The following is a 7,168-nucleotide window of genomic DNA, read 5'->3' on the forward strand; positions in this document are numbered from 1 at the left end:
ACATATACTAAACAACTCTGTGAGCATACATTATATTATATTATATATTACTTTTTTTTTTTTATCACACATGCTGCTGTTTCTCAAGCACATTTCTTTGCATTATAAGTTTCTCTATCCAGGAAAACAAACAATCAAAACTGGTTTATAACTTTGGAAGGAGATGCAATTTGAATATGTAGCGCTCCTTGTCCGCCTTGACCAGTTCTGCGTCATCTTCACCAGCCCAGCAGAATTCCTCAGCTCGCTATAATGGTTTAATTGGTTTCCTTTGCTGTTCACAACCTCGCTATGTGAATCATGTGGTGGCTCGCTGGTCTATGAAGCCTTGTGTCCTCTGGTTCACGGTGCGCGAGACCTCTTGGTTCGGAGCGCCATCTCTCAGGACACTCAATATTCAAATGAAGCCGCGATTGCTGGGTTCATGCAGGCGGATCTGAGCAAGACATCGACTGCTGCTGTCATTATGCGAATTCACCGTCATTCCTCGCCATCAATCTTCACCATCAATCTTCAAGCTCATCTGTTTTTGTACTGCTTACCAAAACACCTTCATACTTTAACTATTTTTTATGGTAGAGAGGCTTTGAAAAAGGGCAACAAAAATGGTGAAAAAAAGGCCCACTGAAACTGCTAGTCCAAAAGAAAACAGTTCAAAACCAACTCCAGATTACATTGGTGAATTCACCGCCATTCTTCACCATCAGTCTTCAAGCTTTTCTGTTTTGTACTACTTACCAAAAACAAAACAGGCTTTATATTTTCGTTCAGTTTTTTTTACATAAGAGGAACTCTGGGCAAGTGCAACAAAACTGCTGGAAAAAAAAAAAATCCACTAAATGTGCCAGTCCTTAAAGACAACAGTTTAAATCACCTTGAGTAGTGTCTCTTGAAACATGAAAGACCATTATTATCATTACTTTGCCCCGTATTCCTAAACACTCTGGGTATTCACAAGGACTATTTTCAAAGGCTACTGAGATGAACCGTCGAGTTATCATGATTGTTTTCATACTGATAGTGCAGTTATTCTTTAGCTCTAACTGGGATCACAGAAACACCCTTGTAAGCTTGTACAATTTCCACTAAAGCCTATGTAATTTTCTCCCTTCATGGAGCAGAAACCTTTGTTAAACTCACACTAGAACCATAAAAAACACCATTGAAAACTCCAGTAACTTTCAATAACATCAAACAGCAACAGCAAGAGATGGAGGTGGGTACAATTTTATCAAGGGTGATAATCTCTCTCTCTCTCTCTCTCTCTCTCTCTCTCTCTCTCTCTCTCTCTCTCTCTCTCTCTCTCTCTCTCTCTCTCTCTCTCTCTCTCTCTGTACGTGTGTGTGGGGTGTATCTAGAGAGGATGAGATGAACGAAGAGGAAGAGGAGGAGGAGGAGGAGGAGGAGGAGGAGGAGGAGGAGGAGGAGGAGGAGGAGGAGGGTTGAATGAGCAAAACGAAAGAGACTGTAACCAAATAACGGGGAGGAGAGAGAGAGAGAGAGAGAGAGAGAGAGAGAGAGAAGAGAGAGAGAGAGAGAGAGAGAGAGAGAGAGAGAGAGAGAGAGGGTCGTAAAGATCAATGGGTCGTATTTATGTGGCTAACTTTTGGGACTATGGAGTATTTGTGCTGTGTGTGGAATGTGTTGAGAGTGTGTGTGTGTGTGTGTGTGTGTGTGTGTGTGTGTGTGTGTGTGTGTGTGTGTGTGTGTGTGTGTGTGTGTGGATGGGTAAGGCGTAATTGTATAACAGGTGGGCAAACATACAGAGAGAAAAAAAAAAAGGAAAGGAAAAGAATTACGATAAAAAATGCGAGAATACAGAAAAAAATAGTGAACAGACAGACAAACAGACAGAAGAAAGACGCGCACAACAGACAGACGGACAGACAAACAGACAGACAGACAGAAAAAAAAACGAAAATAAATTAAAAGAAATACGGCCATATATCTACACAGATGACAGGATAAAAAAAAAAAAAAGAATATATATATATAAAGAAAATAAATAAAAAGCAAATGTTGAAGCATGCAGCAAAACAGAAAGTAAAACATTCTTCAACACAACATATACTCGTACAGGCAGAAAAAGAAAAATGTGAATAGAAAAGAAGTACAACAATGTAAAAATACCAAGAAATATACAACAAATAAAAAAAATAAATAAATAAATAAAAACGACTGAATGTGAAAGAAGAGGAAAAGCGTGAAAAATCAGAGTTCATAAATACAATGAAAGAGAACATAAAAATTAGAGCTTACAATTAAACTTGAAAATGTCACCAAGGAATAAGAACAAAAGAAAAGCAAATAAAAAATAAAACATCAGATTCTTGCACCTCTGTATACCCATTACCTTGTTTTCTGCTATATTCTTAGGAACAAGAAGCAATAACCCAAACAAACCTGGCGTTGCTTATTGTTCGAGAAATCTTCCACAGTTTCTTAATACGTGTGATGATTGAGGCTGATGATATTGTTGCGGGGGATGAGGACATGTTGCGAGGAGTGCTATTAGCAGGTCAAGGGAATCATTAGCGAAGGAGAAGCAGGAGAAGAAGAGAGGAGAGGAGAGGAGTTGAGAGGAGAGGAGGAAGAGGAGGAGGATGAGACAGCAGAGGAGAGGAAAAGAGGAGAAGGAGAAGAAAAAGGACGAAGATGACAACAGCACATTAGGAGGACGACGAAGAGAAAAAGGAGGAAGAGGAGGAGGAGGAGGAGAAAGAGTGGGGAGAGAAAGAAGTGAAGGTAAGAATTAGAACAATTAAGATGAAATTAACGATGTGTCAAGCAGAATGAGAGAGAGAGAGAGAGAGAGAGAGAGAGAGAGAGAGAGAGAGAGAGAGAGAGAGAGAGAGAGAGAGAGAGAGAGAAAGACACACAGAGAAATCACACACACACACACACACACACACACACACACACACACACACACACACACACACACACACACACACACATACAAAAAAAAAAGAAAATGTAGAAAAGAAACAGGAAGGAAGAGGAGAAAGAAAAAGGAAAGGCTGCGTCAGATCGCGAGGCTTTGACCACTTGAGTCAGATCATTAGAAACCTTTTGTAGAGGCGTGGCGATGGTGACCCTAGTAGTGGTGGTGGTGGTGGTGACAGAAGGAAAAGAAAGTCGAGAGGAAGACTTTTAAAGAGAGAGAGAGAGAGAGAGAGAGAGAGAGAGAGAGAGAGAGAGAGAGAGAGAGAGAGAGAGAGAGAGAGAGAGAGAGAGAGAGAGAGAGAGAGAGAGAGAGAGAGAGAGAGAGAGAGAGAGAGAGAGAGAGAGAGAGAGAGAGAGAGAGAGAGAGAGAGAGAGGTCAACCTGTCATAAGATGAAAGCTGGACCTTCAATTTCTGACAGGCGAATCATCAATATTTTTTTCTCTCTCTTGTCTCTTGCAACACTTTTGCCTTCCTTTCTTCCTCATTCTTCCTCCTCCTCCTCCTCCTCCTCCTTTTCCTCCTCTTCCTCCTTCTCTTCCTCCTCTTCTTTCTCCCCCATTCCTATTCCTCCATCTTCTTTTCTTCCTTTTCTTCCTCTGATCTTTGCTATACTTCCGCTATTTTCCCTCCATCCCTGTCTTTCCTCCCTCCTCTTGATTGTCTCGTGGTAAGAAGACTAAAGCAACCAATTGTCTCAAAGCTCCTTTCTTCCTTCAATCCTTTAAGCTTTTCCCTTCATTGCAACTTATTTCTGTCCATCTGTTTCTGTCTGTCTATCTTCCTGTCTGCTTTTCTGTGTCTATCTGTGTTTGGCTGCATTTTCTCTGTTTTGTTGTTTCTCCTTCAATCTGTCTGTTTCTCTTCCTCCTGCCTCTCCTCACTGCATTTTATCCACGTTTTCTCTCCTTTCTACACACCTTTCCCCTTCCTTTACTTCCCTCTATCAATAATCTGACGCGTATCAAGTCACCTTCGCCTCTTCCCTCACTATGTCTCAATCTCTTCCCTTCCTGCGCTCTCCTATCTTCTTTTCCTAGCAGCAGCAATACACTTTCCCCTTCCCACCTCAGCGTCCAATGGGAAGTCTTCAGAGCTCAGGTGACGAGTGGCCCGTCTCTGAGGCTCCCGGGAAATGATTTACCTCGTCCCTGTGTCGTAACGGAGGTGAAGTGAAAATTTATCTGATTTATGACGATCTGTTCCCTGTCCTCACCTCGTTTCCTTTTCCCAAAGTAATCTCTTTACCCTTTGATACCTCGCCTCATCTTAACGTCTCCCTCCTGTCCTAGTTTCTCCTGTTTTTTTTTTTTTTACTCCTTTTTTTTTTTTTAGCTTTAAAGACAGACAGAGTTCACGAGCACTCAGCCCACACACATATGCTAATGATGATGATGATGATATAGTCATGAAAGACACAAGACTGAAAACAAAAGTGAGAACAAACACGTGAGAGTAATGTGGCGCACTAACAAAGGAAAAGTTTGTGTAAAGCGGAAGCAGTGAAGATAATTACAGTTGTGAGAGATGTAATGACGTGTAGCTGTGTGTGTGTGTGTGTGTGTGTGTGTGTAATAGTAGTAGTAGTAGTAGTAGTAGAAGTAGTAGTGATAAGAACAAGAACGATAACAAGAAAAAAAAAATAGCAATAATAATCCCAACCTAACGCATCCCCTTCCCTTCCTTCAACCACCACACAAAACTAATCCATCTCCTTTCCTGCTAGCCCCGACCTGCTACACTCATTCCACCAACAGCCCGCCGTTTCCTGTATCCTTTCCGCCAATGACCACATGAGAAATAGACCCATTCCCCAATCGGCAACCAGCGGCAGTACCTTCACTTCTACACCGGCTTTCATTTCCGTCCGACGCCTTCCCTTGCCACTCTCCAGCCAAGGTCACGCTTTCCTCTTGCCCTCCTGCCCTCCTGCCCTCCTGCCCCCCTCCCCTCCTTCCATCCCCGGCTTATGTTCGAGCGAGGGAGCACGTGAGGGTTCTATCAATACCGCACAACACTCCCGCTTAACAGTGCTTCCCCTAATTACAAATTACTGAGAAGGTGAGGTGGTGCTGTTTTTTTTTGTTTTTTCGTGTGTGTGGGTCAGATCTTATTTTTTTTCTATTTTGTTAATCTTTTTTTCAGTTTTACTACGGATTTCTCTAATTCATCAGGTTTAGAACGGCGATTTTATAATTAATAATGATATAAATGTACCCATAACAAATAACGACAACGATAATAGTAATAATAACAAGAACAATAACAAGAGCAATAATAACAATAATAATAATAATAATAATAACAATAATAATAATAATAATAATAATAATAATAATAACAATAATAATAATAATAATAATAATAATAACAATGATAATAAGAAGAATGGACGTATTCTTCATCAATTAACAGAAATATATTCTCATCTTAATAGTGTCTCTGAGTATTAATCTCATTTCCGTAAACATTTTCCCTGTTTTCGGACAATAATTCAGTAAGTGTAATAATATTTCTTATTACTTTCCGCATTTGTGTCTAAATTTCTTCTGGGAAACTTATTTTTCTCTCCGTAGTTTTTTTTTTCTCGTAGTTTTTTTTTACGCTGCCGTTCTTTCTAATGGACCATATTCACTTTCCTCTAATTATTCAAAGTCCTTTTCTATGATACAATAAGTGTTTCTGGACCTTGCTTTCACTCACAGGCACTATTGGTTTGGGGAATGGCAAGGCAAGTCAGGGCGGGAGTAAATGAAATGTTACACGCTCACACCGTAGACCTTTCCACACACCGCATTAATACATGGAATTTGTCGATCAAGAAGAAGGTAAAGTGCCAGATGTTGGCTGCGACATTTGGTGTTGTCGATATTATTCATGCACCGCCAATAATTTAAGCTTCTATTACATATATTCTTAACTTTATAGAATACTGAAATAATACGCAGATATTTTTTTTTCTAAATACATTCAAAGTAATTGCTATTTATTTTTCTTTTTTTACTTTATAGCATTACATTTATAAAGGAAAGTAAAATTTCAGTCGAAAAATAAAAAATACTGAATAACTAAAAGGAACTAAAAACCACGGACGGCATATTTTAAAAGGAAAAATATATATAACGATATTTTTATTTATTTTTCATATTTTTTCATATTTCAAGGCACACGCTAGAAGTGCAATCTCGATGTAGTACACACACACACACACACACACACACACACACACACACACACACACACACACACACACACACACACACACATTTATTATCTCCCTGTCACAAGTTTGAAACAAAATTCTGTCGCATTATTTTACTAAACATTTTTTTTCTTCTTTCATTCTTCTCCGTAACTCTCTCTCTCTCTCTCTCTCTCTCTCTCTCTCTCTCTCTCTCTCTCTCTCTCTCTCTCTCTCTGGCATAAGATATTCGTACAGGAAATGGGAGAAAGCAGACCCGTGAAAAAAAGCCTCTTGATACATTTTAAAGACGGTCCTATTCTCTCTCTCTCTCTCTCTCTCTCTCTCTCTCTCTCTCTCTCTCTCTCTCTCTCTCTCTCTCTCTCTCTCTGCAAATTCAAGGGCGGTCAAAAAGGCGTGTTCCTCCTAAAAGCCTCGTCGACAGCCTTTCCATCGAGCCGGGATTACGAGCCCCAGGAACACAACACTTCCTGGAGAGAGAGAGAGAGAGAGAGAGAGAGAGAGAGAGAGAGAGAGAGAGAGAGAGAGAGAGAGAGAGAGAGAGAGAGAGAGAGAGAGAGAGAGAGAGAGAGAGAGAGAGAGAGAGAGGTAGGTACACAGACAGACAAACCCATAAAGAGAGGCAAAGAATATAAGCTATATAAATACGAGTACAGCAACACATCACGAGGAGATCAAAGGAAGCGGCAAAAAAAAATATTAAAAACAAAAAAAAAACGCATCAGATGGCAAATATCAACATTAGAGGGAAGGAATTCACAGGGAATGAAAAGAAAACAAAGATGACACGATGTGATAAGATCCGTATCTAGTCAAGAGGCAAAATGTCACCGTGCGAGCGAGCAACGTTTGAAAAAAAAAATATTGACTCAAAGCAATATAAAAAAAAAAGAAACAAATAAAAAAAACTCTGAAACGAAAAAAAATAAAAATAAATAAATGGCACAGGTGAGCAAAAAGTATGAACGTACATGCACACACATACAAACATACATACATACATACATACATACATACCCAC

Source organism: Scylla paramamosain, chromosome 1 (assembly GCF_035594125.1).
Source record: "Scylla paramamosain isolate STU-SP2022 chromosome 1, ASM3559412v1, whole genome shotgun sequence".
NCBI lineage: Eukaryota > Metazoa > Arthropoda > Malacostraca > Decapoda > Portunidae > Scylla > Scylla paramamosain.